The sequence below is a fragment of the Cervus canadensis genome, chromosome 2 (genome assembly GCF_019320065.1).
Source record: "Cervus canadensis isolate Bull #8, Minnesota chromosome 2, ASM1932006v1, whole genome shotgun sequence".
In the NCBI taxonomy this organism is placed as follows: domain Eukaryota; kingdom Metazoa; phylum Chordata; class Mammalia; order Artiodactyla; family Cervidae; genus Cervus; species Cervus canadensis.
This window is the reverse complement of record NC_057387.1, coordinates 89,329,411-89,348,239: the sequence shown is the minus strand read 5'-3', so window position 1 is coordinate 89,348,239 and position 18,829 is coordinate 89,329,411. Positions and strand designations below refer to the sequence as shown.

At 42.2% G+C, this 18,829-nt stretch overlaps 1 protein-coding gene and 1 non-coding gene across 4 annotated transcripts in view; one reads left to right on the top strand and one right to left on the bottom strand.

Moving 5' to 3' along the window:
* Positions 1–454: 454 nt before the first annotated feature.
* The window catches only part of ZFYVE9 (zinc finger FYVE-type containing 9), a 176,909-nt gene continuing 158,534 nt past the window's right edge, over positions 455–18,829 (top strand). For 2 of the 3 annotated variants that reach the window (XM_043461328.1, XM_043461325.1), the window contains exon 1: positions 455–587. The gene's annotated coding sequence lies outside the window, so the exon portion shown is untranslated. The remainder of the gene's footprint in view (positions 588–18,829) is intronic. The other variant, XM_043461326.1, reaches the window with a different exon arrangement.
* LOC122437442 lies at positions 5,802–5,908 on the bottom strand. Its single transcript, XR_006268269.1, has one exon. It is a non-coding gene; the product is annotated as a U6 spliceosomal RNA (small nuclear RNA).

Below are 18,829 nucleotides of genomic sequence, written 5' to 3'. Positions count from 1 at the left end.
GAAAAGGTGCAAAGATGCTCAGGGCCTGAAGATTGGGAAGTGGGGAGGGGACCCATCAAGCTCGGTGGGGACCGAGGGGCTTCCGGCTCCCGGGAGGCGTCTTCGGGGGCGGGCCGGGGACCCGAGGGCGGCGCAGGGAGCACCCGGCCCCCGCCAACCTCAGGCCGCGCTCCCTCGCGTTCCCTACCGCTCGTGCCCGGGCGGCCGCCGCAGTCCCGGCGCCGTAGCCGGGCGTGGGGTCCAGGGGGCGCTGTGGCCCAGCGGCGCCGGCGGCAGGAGCGGCCACGGCGACGCTGGAGGCTTCGCGGAGGATCCCCGCCTGCAGCACCTCGGTCGTCCCGCCGCAGCCTTGCGCCCCCGGCCCGGCTCGGCGGCGCTCCTGCGGGATCCGCGTGGCTGCGGCGGCCGGGGAGCCCGATGCGGTCTGGCGGGCGCCGGGCCTCAGCAACAGCGGCGACCGCAGCCCCCTGTAGGAGTGGGAGGCTTCGCGGCGGCGCCTGGGGCCGGGCCGGTGCCCTCCGGAGGAGGCTGTCGGCTCAGGGACGACCCCCCCGGCCATGCTGAGGCGGCAGCGGCCGCTGCTCGAGGTGAGTGTGGCGCGGCGCGGTCCCGGGCTCGCTGGCCTTCGGCCGCCCAGGAGGGCCCTGGCGGCAAGTCCTCGGGCCGGGCGGACGGGGCGTCCTGTCGCGGCGGCCGCCTCCCCACCCCGCGGCTGGTGGAGGCGGGGGGGCGGCTCAGCCTTTCCTCCTCGCGTCCCCCGAGAAGCTGGAGGCGCGTGGGGGGCGACTAGGCCCCGCGACGCCGGAAAGCCCTCGCTCCGGCCTGGGCAGCGGGGCGGCCGGGTGTGTGGAGCCGGGGGCTGGCAGGGTCGCCGGCAACCTTTGGATTGGCCGCGGGCCCGGGAAAGCGCAGCCTCTTACCCAGGGCCCCGCACGTACATCCCGGAGGGAGGCAGAGGACGCCTGTTTGCGAACAGCCCGGGCTTCTCCGCGCCCGGTGCGGAGTCCCGCAGAGTCCCGGGGGGAGGGGCGGGAGGGCAGGGTGAGAGAGCCCGCGCCGAAAGTGCGGGGCCCCGAAAGCCCTTGGAACTCCTGGAGTGTCATTCCCCGACCTGACTGGGCTGAAAACAACCGTTTGCGTCTTATTTGAGGTGAAATTTCATCACCTACCGGGAGCTCATCTCTGCCTTCTTCTGTTACATTTTGCTCCTGAGCGTGGTCTGGCCTTGGAGAAAGCCCCATTCCAGCTTTGCGATGTTAAGTTTCCTAGATAAATACTCACAATTAGAAAAACACCTTTTTTTTTTTTCTTTTTTAACAAAGGTCTGGCCCCCCATCCCCACCCCTGCCATAAGAGAGTGTAAATCTTTTAATGCCTCAGTCCTCGTTACAAAATTGTCTCCCTAAATAGATCCATAGGATGAATGACAAGAGGATTTTAAAGTCATGCTAACTATCCGAATAACAGATACCTGATAGAAATAGGACGTATTCTAAATTTTAGTAGGTAAGTGATTTGTCCTAGTATTAATGTAAAAAGAAAAGTTAGTGATCATGATTTGATACCTTAGTCAGATATTTGAGTATTTATAGTTAATGATAAACGTGGTTCGGATTATTGTTTTCTTTTATGCATGTGAAGGTTGTAGAATTAAGTGCTTATAAAACTTATAGTCCTGAAAAAAATATGCTTACTGTAGAAAATTCAGAAAGTACACAGAGGTGCGTGCCAACCCTCAGTAAATATTTAATAATGGGGGAAAATTCATCCATAATCTTGACAGAACATTTTGATGGTCATTTAAAGTTTAAAAATGGGCTTGTATTATTGGTGATTTTCAAGTGATTATTTCTGTGTCAGGTTCAGAGTTAACCGTTCCATTTTACTGTTGCCAGCCATTTGTATTAGACCTATAAAAATGTTTTACTAAATTACATTGCAGTCATAGTTGATTTCCTCAATTAAAACAGAATTTAACATAGCTAACTACCTAAAAGACCCCTAATTTACCTCCTGTGCAGTGTGTGAAGCTCCAGGTGGAAGGAGGTTTTGTGTGTTAAATGCTTTTGGGGGACCTATCCTATTAAATGCCATAGTCTGGTATTGTTTTTGGAAGATTTTTGCTTAAATATAACTGTAAAAAAATGGCCTTCATTAAAACATTTTGGGGAGGTAGATTGTTTAAACAAATCTGATTCATTTCTTAATGTGTCTCTAAAGACTACCAACATTATAATCAGCTAAGAGTGCTTATTAAAATATGCAGATTGCTGGCCCCTTGAATCAGAATTTTTAGAGATGGTGATGATCCAAGAGCTTAATTTTTATCAAGCTAGTCAGTTCTTAGTCCTTCTAAAGTTTAAGTATCACTGGTAAAATTAATTAACCTTGTCAAGCTGAATGACGGTATCCGTTTTCTAGCAAGTCTATAAGTCTTAAGTGGCAGTACAGTCATTTCTCATAGCAACAGATCATTCATTATGTCATACATGATGTGGTGTTATACTCTTAGAAAAATAATATTTTGAGGGACAGCTGATTCAATCAAACACATTTTTGAGAGCCTTTTCTGGTAGCTGTGGTGTTACTTCAGAAGGATACTTACCTTGGCTCTTAATCTTGGATTTCAGTGTCATTGTCTGTAAAATGCAGATAGTTATTATACTTATGCAAGGCTTTTAGGGTAAATGCGTTTGGAAAAGTTTTGTAATCTGTAAAGATCTTTATAAAATTTTAGCTACCAATATTAAGTGTGAGGTCCTGTCTTTGGTGTTCTAAGAAACAGGAAATGACCAAGGTCTCTGTAAGCAGCTAGGTAATTGTGGAAGCAGGACATGTTTAATTAAATGTTATAAGGCAGAACCAGACAAGTGTAATCGGTGGGGAACATGCTGGATCTCTCTTTAAAGCTTCTGTGTTTAATCCAGTAGCTTGCCCTTTCAGATATTAATAATTTTTATATATGTTCATTCCTTCTTCTATTTCCTGATTCAGTGTTTTATTTTTTAAGGAAAAAATCATATATGTTACTTGTGAGCAATAATTTTACATTAGTTCCTTTAGAAAGATGGTGTGTGTGTGTGGGAGGCTCAAGAGGCAGGGAATATATATTACATGATTCTTTGGTGTGTTTATGAGTGAGTGAGTGATAGTCGCTCAGTCGTGTCTGACTCTTTCCAACCCCATAGACTGTAGCCTGCCAGGTTCCTTTGTCCATGGAGTTCTCCAGGCAACAATATTCAAGTGAGTTGCCATTTCCTTCTTCAAAAAGAAAAATTAAAAAGAAGATGTGAGTGGAGTTGATCCCATTTCTTCCTCTGCTACATTCCATTCAATAGACTTTTGTTTGGCACTTTTTTTTGTATTGGCCACAGACTAGTGGCACAGGCACAAAGCTTATTTAAAAGATAACTGCTTGAATTTAACTTAAATTCTCATGTTCCTAAATGGTGTGTTTTCTGGTTGTTAATTGCATGATGTGGTGCAGAGCGTGGAGTCAGATGTGAGTAGGAATCCTTTCTGCAGTGTTAGTATACCCTAGAGCAATGTGACATTTCGATCCTGAATTTTATCTTATGTGCTGCTGGAGTAACAGTACCCCTTAGTACTCAGGCATTCCGTGAGATGAAAGTGATCAAAAGCAGTTAGTTCAGTGTCTGTCACATAGAAGGTGCTCAATAAATATTTAATTCCTTTCCTTATTTTGGGGAAAACGAGAACAAAACCAGGCATTGGAATTTCTGTGTGCCTTAAAACTTGGTAGCTTTAATTTTTTAGAGAATGTGTTTACTTTTGGACTTAAAAAAATTTTTTTTTGATGGAAAACTATTTTGATCTTAACTATTACACATATTTTCCATTTCATTTTTAGCTAACAAATTAACTATTCCCTGTGTTTAGCTAAAAATTAGCCATTCTCTGTGAAAATATATACATGTTACATTTTCAGAATTTTGTTGATTTTCAGTTATTCATTTTCAGAGTTTTGCATGATCTTTGGTTTTACTTGCATTATATAGAACAATATTCTTAGTATATAATAATCAGTGAGAGGTACATAGTTGCAGTTACTGAATAGAAATAGTTCTTATACTTAGTTTTCAAAAAGCAGCATCAATTTATTGACGAATCTTCGAAACATAGACTTTTCCTTACATACTGCTGTAGATTAGAACTAGATTTTTGTAACATGTCAGACATGGGGTCCAGTCTTTTCTTATAACCCATTAACCCTGGACAAGTTTCTTACCCCTTATAAGCCTCAATTTATTCTCCTAGAAAATGAAGCTGATAATGCCCACCTTATAGGATTATAGCAAGGATTAAACAATATAATGTGTAAGTCAGAGCTGTAATTCAACCCCATGAGTCCTCGTAAATCAGTGTTACCCTGGAAGTGGAAAATATACTTCTTGTTTTACTTCTGTTTGAAAGAGCTTGAAAGGTGATTGTCTATAGAGTTTACTATAAGAAAATAAAATCAATATATAGTCAATATGTAACTATTAGATATTGCTAAATTAGGGAGAAGCTAAAGTATCAGAATTAGTATTTTAATTGTGTAGTTATTGGAATGTCTTACACTTTATAATACTGTCAGTCTTATTTAATAAAATAAATGTGTGTGTGTGTGTGTGTGTTTAGTCACTAAGTCGTGTCCAACTCTTTGTGACCCCATGGACTATAGCCTGCCAGGATCTTCTGTCCATGGGATATCCCAGGCAAGAATAACGGAGTGGGTTGCCATTTCCTTCTTCAGGGGATCTTCCTGACCCAAGGATCAAACCCGTGTCTCCTGCTTGGGCGGGTGGATTCTTTACCACTGAGCCACATTGTTGTTGCTAAGTTGTGCCCGACTCTGCTGTCCCATGAACTTCAGCATGCCAGGCTTCCCTGTCCATCACTGTTTCCTGGGGTTTGCTCAAACTCATGTCCATTGAGTCAGTGATGCAATCCAGCCATCTTGTGCTCTGCCGTCCCCCTCTCCTCTTGCCCTCAGTCTTTCCCAGCATCAGGGTCTTTTCTAATGAGTCACCTCTTCGCATCAGGTGGCCAGAGTGTTGGAGCTTCAGCTTTAGCATCAGTCCTTCCAATGAATATTCAGGATTGATTTCCTTTAGGATTGACTGGTTTGATCTCCTTGCTGTCCAAGGGACTCGCAGAAGTCTTTTCCAGCATTGAAGTTAGAAAGCATCAATTCTTTGGCGCTCAGTCTTCTTTATGGTCCAGCTCTCACATCCGTACATGACTACTGGAATACCATAGTTTTGACTGTCTGGACCTTTGTCAGCAAAGTGATGTCTCTGCTTTTTCTTTTTTTTTTTCAATTATTTTTATTAGTTGGAGGCTCATTACTTCGCAACATTGCAGTGGGTTTTGTCATATATTGACATGAATCAGCCATGGAGTTACATGTATTCCCCATCCTGATCCCCCCTCCCCCACCCGATTCCCCTGGGTCCTCCCAATGCACCTGGCCCAAGCACCTGTCTCATGCATTCCACCTGGGCCGGTGGTCTGTTTCACCATAGATAATATACATGCTGTTCTCTCGAAACATCCCACCCTCGCCTTCTCCCACAGAGTCCAAAAGTCTGTTCTGTACATCTGTGTCTCTTGTTCTGTTTTGCATATAGGGTTATCATTACCATCTTTCTAAATTCCATATATATGTGTTAGTATGCTGTAATGATCTTTATCTTTCTGGCTTACTTCACTCTGTATAATGGGCTCCAGTTTCATCCATCTCATTAGAACTGATTCAAATGAATTCTTTTTAATGGCTAAGTAATATTCCATGGAAAAATATGGAACACTTCATGAATTTGCGTGTCATCCTTGCACAGGGGCCATGTTAATCTTCTCTGTATCGTTCCAATTTTAGTGTATGTGCTGCTGAAGCGAGCACTGTCTCTGCTTTTTAATATGCTATCTAGGTTTGTGATAGCTTTTCTTCCAACGAACAAGTGTCTTTTAATTTTGTGGCTGCAGTCACTGTCTGCAGTGATTTTGAAGCCCAAGAAAATAAAATCTGTCACTGCTTGCATTTTTTCCTCCTATTTGCCATTAGAGTGGTATCATCTGCGTATCTGAAGTTGTTGATATTTCTTCTGGCATTTTTGATTCCAGCATGTGATTTATCCAGTTCAGCATTTCACATGATGTACTCTGCATATAAGTTAAATAAACAGGATGACAATATACAGCTTTGATGTACTCCTTTCCCAGTTTTGAACCTGTTTGTTGTTCCGTGTAAGGTTCTAATTCTATCACTGTTTCCATTGGGAGAAAAGCCATGACAAACCTAGACAGTATATTAAAAAGCAGAGACATTACTCCACTGACAAAGGTCCGTCTAGTCAAAGCTATGGTTTTTCCTGTGGTCATATATGGATGTGAGAGTTGGACCATAAAGAAAGCTGAATGCTGAAAAATTGATGCTTTTAAAGTGTGGTGTTGGAGAAGACTCTTGAGAGTCCCTTGGACAGCAAGGAGATTCAACCAGTTCATCCTAAAGGAAATCAGTCCTGAATATTCTTTGGAAGGACTGATGCTGAAGCTGAAGCTCCAATACTTTGGCCACCTGATGCGAAGAACTGACTCATTGGAAAAGACCCTGATGTTGGGAAAGATTGAAGGCAGGAGGAGAAAGGGACAACAGAAGATGAGATGGTTGGATGGCATCACCGACTCAATGGCCATGAGTTTGGGCAAGCTCCGGGAGTTGATGATGGACAGGGAAACCTGCCATGCTGCAGTCCATGGGGTTGCAAAGAATCGGACATGACTGAGCTGAAGAATATTCCACAGTTTGTTGTGATCCACACAGTGAAGGATCCACACTATGCTAAAGTCATAGTCAATGAAGCAGACGTAGATGTTTTTGTGGAATTTCCTTGCTTTCTTTATGATATAACAATTGTTAGCAGCTTGATCTCTGGTTCCTCTGCCTTTTTTAAACCCAGCTTGTATATCTGGAAGTTCTCTGTTCACGTACTGATGAAGCCTAGCTTGAAGGATTTTGAGCATAATTTTACTGGCATGTGAAATGAACACAATTATTCGGTAGTTTGAACATTCTTTGGTATTGCCCTTCTTTGGGATTGGAATGAAAACTGACTTTTTCCAGTCCTGTGGCCACTGCTGAGTTTTCCAAATTTACTGCCATATTGAGTGCAGCATTTTAACAACATCATCTTTTAGGATTTGAAATAGCTGGAATTCCATCAGCTCCACTAGCTTTGTTTGTAGTAGTTTTTCCTAAGGCCCACTTGACTTCACATTCCAGGATGTCTGGCTCTAGGTGAGTAACCACACCCATCGTGGTTATCCTGGTCATTAAGACTTTTTTGTATAGTTCTTCTATATTTTCTTGCCACATCTTCTTAATGTCTTCTGCTTCTATTAGGTCCTTGCCACTTCTGTCCTTTATTGTGTCCTTCCTTGCGTGAAATATTCCCTTGATATTTCCAATTTTCTTGAAGAGATCTCTAGTCTTTCCCATTCTATTATTTTCCTCTATTTCTTTGCATTGTTCAGTTAAGACCTTCTTATCTCTCCTTCCTATTCTCTGGAACTCTGCATTCAATTGGGTATATCTTTCCCTTTCTCCCTTTCTTTTCACTTTTCTTCTTTCCTCAGCATATTTGTAAAGCCTCCTCAGGCAACCACTTTGCCTTCTTGCATGTTTTTTTCCTTTGGGATTTTTGTGGTCATTGCCTCTTGTACAGAGTTATGAACTTCTGTCTATAGTTCTTCAGGTACTCTGTCTACCAGATCTAATCCCTTGAATCTACTAGTCACCTTCACTGTCTGTTCATAAGGGATTTGATTTAGGTATACCCGAATGACCTTGTGGTTTTCCCTACTGTATTCATTTTAAACCTGAATTTTGCAATAAGGACTCATGATCTGAGCTACAGTCAGCTCCAGGTTGTTTTTGCTGACTCTGTAGAGCTTCACCATCTTCGGCTGCAGAGGATATAATCAATCTGATTTCGCTATTGATTATCTGATGATGTCCATGTATAGAGTTGTCTCTTGCATTCCCTATGACCAATGTGTTTTCTTGGCAAAACTCTGTTAGCCTTTGCCCTGCTTCATTTTGTACTCCAAGGCCAAATTTGCCTTGGTACCTCTTGACTTCCTGCTTTTGCATTCCAGTCCCCTATGATGAAAAGGACACCTTTTGTGTGTGTGTGTGTGTGTGTGTTATATCTGGAAGGTTTTATAGATCTTCGTAGAAGTGGTCAACGTCAACTTATTCAGCATCAGTGTTTAGGACGTAGACTTGGGTTACTGGAATGTTGAATGGTTTGCCTTGGAAACAAACTGAGATCATTCTGTTGTTTTGAGATTTCACCCAAGTACTGCCATTTCTGACTCTTTTGTTGACTATCAAGTCTACTCCATTTCTTCTAAGAGATTCTTGCCACAGTAGTAGATATAATGGTCATCTGAATTAAATTTTCCCATTCCCATTCATTTTAGTTCACTGATTCCTAAGATGTCAGTGTTTACTCTTGCCATCTCCTGCTTGATCATGTCCAGTTTACCTTGATTCATGGACCTAACATTCCAGGTTCCTATGCAGTGTTGTTACTTACAACGTTGAACTTGACTTTCATCACCAAACACATCCACAACTGTGCATCGTTTCTTCTTTGGCCCAGCTGCTTCTTTCTTTCTGGAGTTATTAGTAGTTGCTCTCTGCTCTTCCCAAGTAGCATATTGGACACCTTCCAACCTGGGGGAGCTCCTCTTCTGGTGTCACATCTTTTTGCCTTTTTATATTGTTCATGGGGTTCTTGGGGCAAGAATACTGGAGTGGTTTGCCATTTCCTTCTCCAGTGGACCATGTTTTGTCGGAACTCTTCACTGTAACCCATCCATCTTGAGTGGCTCTGCAAGGCATGGCTCATAGCTTCGTTGAGTTACACAAGCCCCTTCGCCACAACAAGGCTGTGATCCATGCAGGGGTTTATGGATAATACCAGATTACTTTATCCATTCAGTTTGGGTTGTTTCAACTTTTTCACTATCATGAATTATGTTGCTTTGGATATTTTATGTGGTTTCATTTCTCTTGGGCATATACTTAGAAGTGAAATTGCCAGGGTCAAATGGTAACTATTTAAACCTTTTTGAGGAACTGCACCATTTTACATTACCACAGATTCTTCACATCCTCAAAACACTTGTTATCTGTCTTTTAAATTACTGTATAGCCATCCTAGTGGGTGTGAAATGGTAAGATAAGGCTTTATTTGAAATTTGTAACTTTTATTTACAGTCATTAGGTAAGTTGTTGAAACTTTTACTTGCAGATAAATTGCCAGATTCTTCGATGAGAAGGGGTTTTTGGCTTGAGGATGAATGGTGTGAACTTTTTAGTTTCATGTTTAGTAAACGGTGAGGTGGTTAACCACACTGGGTGGTGATGAAGATAGTGATATGGGGACTTCAACTAAAAGATTGAATTCTAAGAATTTTTGTTGGTAAAATGCAGTTGTAAACCTTAGGTTTAGTTTTCTGCTAAATGCTAAAATATTTCTTAAAAGTTAAGAGTACGGTTGCAAATTTACCTATTAACGTTTCTAAGCACTCAGTTCTGACAGGTTTTAAGGATTGTCATTATCTCCCCATGAGATGTAATTCTGTATAAATGCAGATTAGTCAAAAATACAAATTATTTACAGCAAAGTTCTTTATACTTGTATGTAGGATGGCCCCCTATTGTTTGTTCCCATTCAGGGAAAAGGTTATTAAAACCTTTTCTGTGAGGTTTTGTAGGACACAGTTCAAAGTCAGCAGTAATGACTTGCTTATGTTTCTAAAGTTTTTTCAAACTAGTTAGGAAATTCTCCAGGGAACCATTGTTTGAGTAAACAGAATGCATTTTGGGGCTTCATTCTACATACAGTGGATCACCTTCAGTATTTTCCCATTTGATTATGATCACTGTTAGATCTTTTAATGCTAACTTTGAACTGAGTGAGCTGAAAGTTATACAAGATTATATAACTGGTTTTTACACAGTCTTATAGTTGCTTTGGATGCCATAATTTCTATATAGTTATTAAGAAAAAAACAGTAGTTCTGAAGTCTTTTGCTGGGATTAATGAAAATGTAAACATTTCTGTTTGTAATATAGTTCTTCTTTAACCTCTCATGGTAAGGTTTGGTAGCTTATCTGCCAGAATTCATTTTATTTAAATTAAGAAAGATAAATGGTAAATGTTTTCATTATGTTTTTAAACCTCAGCAGAGCCTATCTTAGAATTCCCTTTATTAAAATAAAGAGCAAGCAGTATCAGAATTTTGTGAAAATATTCCCTTAAACTTTATGTAAACATTAGTCTCCATTTCTCATTTTAAATTGAGAGAAACAATTTCTAATTATTTGAAGTAAAGCACTGCGACTTTGAGAAAAAATTTTTAAACTTCAGAATTTCATCATTTAGACCTTCTTGTGATTCTGGTGATATAATAGCTGTCCATGGTTTTTTGTTTGTTTGTTTGTTTTTAAATTAGTAGCTAAATTAAATTATTTTTGAGATTATTCTGAGGTCACTGTTAGAAATTTTTGCTCAGAGGTTAAAAAGAAAGATTGAAATTCTTTATTCTGGCACAGCCCTTCATGGTCTGCTTCCAACCTGATCATTCCTCACTCTTATTTCTGCTTACCCCATTATCCAGTGCTCCCAGGTTAACAAAATTTTCCTTGATTTCTTTTGCCTTTTATTACTTATTTGTGTAATGTACAAAAGTTTTGTCAACAGTGTGCCATCTTTCTAATAGGTGTTTCATGTCTGTTATTTACAATTCTTTTTTTTTTTTTTAGAATTCTTAGAATGATTCTGTAATATCCATGGTGTCATGGATGTTCTACAACTGAAGAAACTGAGGCTTAGAGAGTTTTATTGACTTTCCTAAGCCCACATCCACGATTCAGACCATATAACTGACTACAAAGTCCAGTCTTTTTCATCAAGTGAACTTCCCCATGTGTTCTGTATTTGTTTTATCCTAAGATTTTCCATACTGCTTAAGGGAGTATTCAAATTAGGAGAGCACAACTTTAGTTGATTGATTTTGGTGGATGTTCGCCTTTGAAGTGTGCTACTGGCACGTAGCTATTTGTATTCATTTTTAAAAATGTATATATGCGTGTATTTTGGGAATTTCTGCTTTCATACACTTATTTTTGAAGTAGATAATGTGCCTGCTTTGTGATTAGTAGATAAGTATAATAACTGACCTCTGGACCTCATTTCTCTGATCTGAAATTGAGTGATGGGCTAGATGTTAAAGCCGTTTCCACACTTAATAGTCTGTTCAATATTTCTAAAGAAGAGCTCAATGAAAAGATAGTTGGTATGTGAACACCTCTAGGCAATGGTGACTAAATGTCGTTAATGAAGTAACAGAGTGGGTGGCAGTGGTCTGTTGGTAGTGGCTGAGGAAGATAGGAGAATCAAGGTCAAGGGACTGTGATTTACAGAGATGTTTTCCCTGAATGATTAAAGAGAATGTAGTTCTGAATAAAAACACAGAAACTCTGGAAATTAGCTGGGTGAATAGTTTGTGGCTAAGGTCTCTTCCCTCTCTACCTATTATTCCCCTTCTTTTGCCCCCTCCCCCCTTTTTTTGTTGTTGTTTTTTTATTCTTTTTTGACTGTGCCTTGCAGCTTGTGGGATCTTAGTTCCCCAGTTGGGGGTCAAACCCACACCCTTGGCAGTGAAAGCAGTGAGTCCTCACCACAGGACTGCCGGGGAATTCCCTCTTCTGCCCTTTCTTGTGATGTTTATATTTGTGGAAAATGCATGTCAAACTGTGTTATGTGAAAATAACCAGGTCACCACTAGCACACTTGAAATAATTAAAACTTTCATATTGCTCATAAAGTAGGAATTCAGTAATTAAAATGTGGACCCATTATTGTGAATCTTAAGATAATTTGTTTATAAAGCAAAGTAGGGTGTGTTTTGCATTCAAAAAGGATGACAATTTTAGTGACAACTTTGATATAGCCTACCCACCCTGAAGGTATTAGATATGCTAATATTGACATGTAGGTAATCAGGTGATGTTTTGGCTGGCTGGAAAATTGTTACCCAGCTAGAAAACTATCATGCTTTTCCTTGTCAGCTTCTGGAGTCTTTGAATCAGTGAATCTTGACTTAGCAAAGAAATAATCCTTGACCAAGAGCAAGGAAGTGTTCTTTAGTCAAATACATTTTTTTTTCCCCCCAGCATACTAGATCCCTCAGAGATTTGTAACTGCACATTAGTATTTTAAAAACTGAAGAGTAAAAGTAAAGAATTTGTTTCACTTTATTTAGTGGTCTGTTACCCAGACTAATTGACTGTGGAACCATTTTTTCCACATGATACTTAGTAGTAAAGCTTTTACTGATCTAGATCAACTTTTATCTGTTTTGTAAAGCTTCACTCTTCACAATATCCATGGCGATTTCAGCCCTCTGGTGATTGGCTCTGATTATTTCTGCAGGACTTCATTCTGTTGTTGGTTACTGCTGATTAGTAGAAAATTTCTTTTATAATTAAGATCTGCTTTTCTTTAGTATCTATCCTTTTTTTATTTACCTCTAAAATTATACAGGATAAACATTTGCTCTCATTTTAATATCTGAAGATGACAAGATAATTTCTTCTCTTCCCTGGTATAGTGACTCAAAGCTCTCAATGCCTGGGTTCATATTTTAGTTTCACTGCTTTTGCCTTGTGATCTTGCACAAGTCATCATCTCTGTGCCTCAGTTTCCTCATCCTTAAAAAGGGAATAGCAGTCATACTTTAGTAGGCTAAATGGGATAATCCATATAAAGAGCTAATTGCATAGTGTGTTGGTTTGGTCCCCTGGGAATCACTGAGATGGATGCCCATGACGGGAAAGGGAGAGGAAACTGAACTGACCAAGGAGAGCCTCAATCTATGATGCAGATCTTGGGGAGGGGTGGGGGAGCGGAAACTCAGTCAACTCAATAAGAAACTCAAGAGCAAAAACTTCTTATTAGAAGAAATGTCTAGGTTCTAGAATACCCACTGTGTTTAGTCACTGGCTAGGAGCTGCCCAGGCTTCCCTGGTGGCTTAGCGGTAAAGAATCTGCCTGCCAATGCAGGAAATGCGAGTTCGATCCCTGGGTGGGGAAGATCCCCTGGAAAAGGAAATGGCAGCCTACTCCAGTGCTCTTGCCTGGGAAAACCATGGACTGGGGAGCCTAGCAGAATACAGTCCATGGGGTTGCAAAGAATCGGACTGAACAACAAGGAACTGCCCAAGAAGAGTATGGCCTCCACTGGAAAGCTGAGATGAATTCTGATATGCTGCAGCTGGAGGCTGTTAGCTAATTGTACCCTTTGCCTGTGAAAGCAAGTTCTTTTTTGAAGGGAGAGGCAAGTGAATGCTATAGTCCTTTATGTTGTATCGATCTATGTCTCTAAACATTTTCTGAGAGCAACTCCTCCCTTTTCCATGGCCTTCTCTTCCTGATGGGAAAGTTAGAAGAAGTAGGACAGTGAGACAGGCTTCAGCCTCCTTCTCTGTAGCTAGTCTTAGGGTCACAGTGGTTCTCATTGTCTCCTCCACTATCTAGTCTGAATTCTTGCCATCAGCTATCATTTCTGAAGGTCTTGGTGGTTTATCTAGTGATATGACCCAAACCTTTCTGAAGGGTCTGAAAACCATACTCTTCTAAGGGTGAAGTGGTTGTGTTTTTCCATTCACAGTCACAATTGGGCAGGGGAGTATCAAGTGGTACCCAGTAGATCATCTGAATTCCACACATACTTCTTGATTCCATTATGTAACAGCAGCCCTACGTCTCCTGAGGATGAGGTTTAATTAGCTCTGCCATGGTAGTGATTCTTCTTGTCTCCTGGTCCCTGGTCACACAGAGTCCTAAATGCTCAGGTATGAGCCTTGATATATCTCCTGGCAAGTGTGCCCAGGACCTCTAACTCTGTAGAGCCCAGTGTTTGGGAATCCACTGGAGACCTCCAGTGGATCACTGGGGATGATGGTAAGTGGGGGGTCATTTTGGCTTCTACCTTTCGGTTCTTGAATCTATGGGTTCTTAGACCCAACTGGAAACATAGCTTTGAATCAGTACATATACTGCATCCTAGAGGATATTGTACCATTCTTGCCTCTGAGCTGGTACACTGGCTGTGTCCTTAGTAGGTCATTCCAATAATCTGTAAGCCTGGCTGCCTTTTTGTGATAAGACCACTTGGTCCCATGGATATGGGCCCACTGCCATATTTCCTTCATGATGAAGTGGTTCCCTTGGTTGGATGCTCCATTATGTGGGATTCCCTGTTTGTGGGTCAAGTACTCTCTAAGCCCTTTTTTAATCATGTGGCTGGAGCTCTGTTGGCAGGAAACACAAACCCATACCTGGAATAAGTATCTTTTGAATACTCGTAAGGATCAGTCACTGGCCCTTTCAAGAGGGAGTAACACAAGTGGTCAGCTTGTCATCTAGAGCCAGTTGGTCAGCATGAGGTATAGTGCTGTACTGGGGGCTCGGTGTTGGTCTCTGTTGCTCGTAGGTTGAATATTCAGAGTCGGCAGTAGCCTGATTAAGCCTTGGTAAGTGGGAGTCTATGCCTCCTCCTCTGCATCCGTCTTCACTTCCGTTAGAGTGGCTTCTCTGTTCCTGTCTCCATGTGCCAGTTCTGGGGTGGCTAATGTCAGCTGTCTGAGTCATTTTGTCTGCTTGGTTGCTTGCCTCTTCTGCATTGGATGCTTTCTGGTGGACATTAACACCTGGAGAAGATTTTCACACTTTATGTTCACTCCCATATATTAATTCATTTGTCTCCACTCACATCTTTTTGCATCCATTATACAGTCTTTTTCCTTAAAGACCCCTAACCAGGTACTCAATCCATTTGCATTGCCCATAAGTCTGTATATTCTCGTCTCAGGCCACTTTTCTTTCTGCACAAAGTGTATCAAAGCTAAATCTTAGGGAGACTTTCCACTATCAAGGTCACCCCTAAGTGTAGTTGTAATGACACTATTGGGTTTTTGTTTTGTTTTTTAATTTTTATTTATTTATTTGGCTGCATGGGGTCTTAGTTGTGGCATGTGGGATCTAGTTCCCTGACCAGGAATCAAACCCAGGCCTTCTGCATTGGGAGCATGAAGTCTTAGCCACTGGACCACCACGGAAGTCCCTGAAGCCTTTTTTTTTTTTCCCAGTGTGCATTCACATACTGACCTGACCTGTTGTAAGCGAAACTTTGGTATGTCCTCCTTAAGTTGATTTCATGCTGCTGCTGCTTAGTTACTTCAGGTCATGTCTGACTCTGTGCGACCCTCTGGACTGTAGCCCACCAGGCTTCTCTGTCCATGGAATTCTCCAGGTAAGAGTACTGGAGTGGGTTGCCATGCCCTCCTCCAGGGGATCTTCCCAACCCAGGGATCGAACCAAAGTCTCCTGCATTGCAGTTAGATTCTTTACCACTGAGCCACCAGGGAGGCCCCAAGTTGGTTTCATAGGATCCCCCAAACAGTTATAGATGTGAGCTGAAGAAGGGTGCTGGCACAGCTGTGGTAGATGTCAGGGAAGTCTTGCCTGCCTACTTACATAGCTTACTTGTGCCCTTTGGTTCTACTTGGGTTTGATTTTTGTTATACTATTTCTGCCTCATAATGGATTGTTGCTGAGCTCACTTGACTTTATGACTTGGAGAGCTTCCTGTTGAACCCTGCTTATGGGCAGTTCTGGACATACGGTGCCCAATGGTCAAGTGTTCTATCTCTTCCAGAGCCCAGTAGCACACCAGAAACTGTTTTTCTAATAGCATGACTTTTCTGCAGAACTCCAGGGGCCTGCATTGTATCTCTCCCACTGGGGCTTGCTATAAATGCTATACTGCAACTTTTCCCACCATTTATACCTCCAGTGGCATAGGAACTGCTTGCTCTACAACCTGGATCTACTGCAGAGTTGTTTATGCCACTCAAAGCTGACAGCCTTTCATACTAAGTACATGGGCCAGAGCAGTGTATAGAATGTGTTGTATCTAGAATCTGAAGAAATCTACCAGACCTTGTGCTTCCCTTTTTTTTTTTTTTTTTAAATAGTGGAGATACAAGGTGCAGCAGTTTGTCTTTTGCTTTGGGGAAGGGGGTGTTGGCATAACCTTAACCATTGGATTCCCAAAACTTCATTGAAATGGCAGACCCCTGAATATTTGTAGTTTTTCTCTCATCCTTTGGATATATCTCCTTGGGAATGCTAGCCATCTCTTGTTCATCTTGCATGAACAACATCATGTCGTTGATTTAAAAGGTTAGTATTCTGTTCTGAGTTCAGGTCTCTTCAGACTATATTATGACAAGGTATGACAATTAATACAGCCCTGAGGCAAAACTGAGTGTATCCTGTTGTTCACTCCACATGAAAGGAACTGTTTCTAATTGGGATAGAAAAGAACTCATTAGCCAAATCAGTGACTGCATGACATGTTGTTGTTGTTTGGTCACTAAGTCGTGTCCAGCTCTTTTGTGACCCCATGGACTATAGTCTGCCAGGTTCCTCTGTCCATGGGCTTTCCCAGGCTAGAATACTGGAGTGGGTCGCCGTTTCCTTCTGCAGGGGATCGTCGCAACCCAGGGATGGAACCTCCATGTCCTGCATCGGCAGGTGGATTCTTTACCACTGAACCACGAGGGAAGCCTATGTGCCGTGTACCTGAGGCTTCTCTCTGCTGTAGCAAACATTACGTCCTGCACGGTGGCTGCGGGCTTCCACAGTGGCTCAGTGGTACAGAATCCACCTGCAGTGCAGGAGATGCAGGAGACACAGGTTCGATCCCTGGCTTGGGAAGATTGCTTGGAGTAGGAGATGGCAACCCACTCCAGTATTCTTGCTTGGAAAATCCCATGGACAGAGGAGCCTGGGGAACTATAGTCCATAGGGTGGCAAAGAGTTGGACACAACTGAGCGTAGCAACATGATAGCTATGGCCATGGCTACTACTTGGTTGAACTTGCGTTAGTCTCTTAATTCTCTAGGATCCAGCTAGTTTCTACACAGAACAGACTGGTGAATTAAACGTATGAAAGGGACCACTACCCTTGTGTCTTTGAGACCCTTAAGGGTGGCATTAATATCTGCCATTCCTCTTACCTCCACCCTGACACAATATTTTTTTGATTTACTCTTTTGGCCAAGAAGTAGGGAGACATTTTAAAATCTCATTTGGCTTTGAACTGCTAAGTATGCCAATCCCATTTATATATTCAGGGCCTGGGAAAATAACTGCTGGGTGGGTCAGTGGACAGTGGACCCACTGTAAACTATTCTTTGGCCAGGATTCTATTAATTGCTTAGTTCCTATATTCCTTCCCCTGTAGTAGAGCCATGATGTTCCAACGATGTTCCAGGTTTCCAGATATCAACACTAACTTAGGCTCTGTGGCCTGTAGTTCTTCAAATGCCTAGGTATTTTCCTTTTCTCACTATTACCTATATAGTCACCTGAGTAAATAGTCATAGATCCTTTTGGGGAAATATATATATATATATATATATATATATAATATTTGTTTCAGGGTCTTACTCCTGGGGACCCAGCCATCTCTTTAAATCCGTGGGTCTGGATCCGAAAACTAACTCAGGTCTAGGAATTAGGCAAGGAATAGTAGCTATTTATTGAGGCAGGCACTCGCAGTTTTGTTTTTATCTGTTCTTGCTTGCTTTGACTGTGAATGTAGTAATAAGCAGAACTGTTGTTGATTGCCTGTTTTGCTCTTATGACACCAAGTTCTGTTAACTATCTCCACAGCTCCCTGTGGATCAGGCTTTATTGGCTGTCTCCTACCTTGCAAGTTACGATGATAGCGTGGTCCACTAGCTTCTGGTTTTTAGTGCCACCACCTGGCCGCTGTTGCTTCCGAGCCCCATCATTGCCTTCATCAATGAACCAGTTTCCATGACAGCCTCTACTATAGAGGAGAGCCACCCCGTCTCAGTGATGCTAATGCCTGTCTCACCCGTGTATTCTGGTGGCCTTGGTCAGTGGTGTGTCTAATGGACCATCTTATGAAACATAACTGGTGATTCTTCTGACCTCACATAATATATCCACTCCAGCATTCCCCCCTTTCTGGAGCCTTTTAATCCCATCACCAGTTCTCTGCCATGTTAATTCAGGCATTTGAACTTCATTCAGTGTGGGCTATTTTTTCTAGGCTTCTAGGAGTCACTAGCAGTGAGTTAGTGATTAGTGAAATAGCTCAGTCATGTCCGACTCTTTGCGACCCTGTGGACTGTAGCCTACCAGGCACCTCCCTCCATGGGATTCTCCAGGCAAAAATACTGGAGTGGGTTACCATTTCCTTCCCCAGGGGATCTTCCCGACCCAGGGATCAAACCCAGGTCTCCCACATTGCAGGCAGACGCTTTAACCACTGAGCTACCAGGGAATTGTCACAGTGGTAATCCCCATATTCTGTGACAGTGGCTCTCCTCCTAATCAGACTTTATCTTATTCAGTCATGTTTGACCTCCTTGATTAAATACTCTCAAAATCCATCACCGTGGGTATCCCTACTGATCCAGCTGGTATATGCTGGCTAATTCTTGCAGCACCTTTGGGGTGTTGTCTCTCTTTTCTCTTATCAAGCCCAAGATGTCCTTAACAGGATTAACATTAATTATTATCATGGCAACCAGGAATGGAGGTGGGCGGCAGATTTTGAGGGGAGCTCTTGTTGCCTTGCAGGAGAGAGACCTCTGAAGTGTGTTCCTTTAGAGGGGGAAGTGCCAGAGTCAGAGTCTTTGGAGGC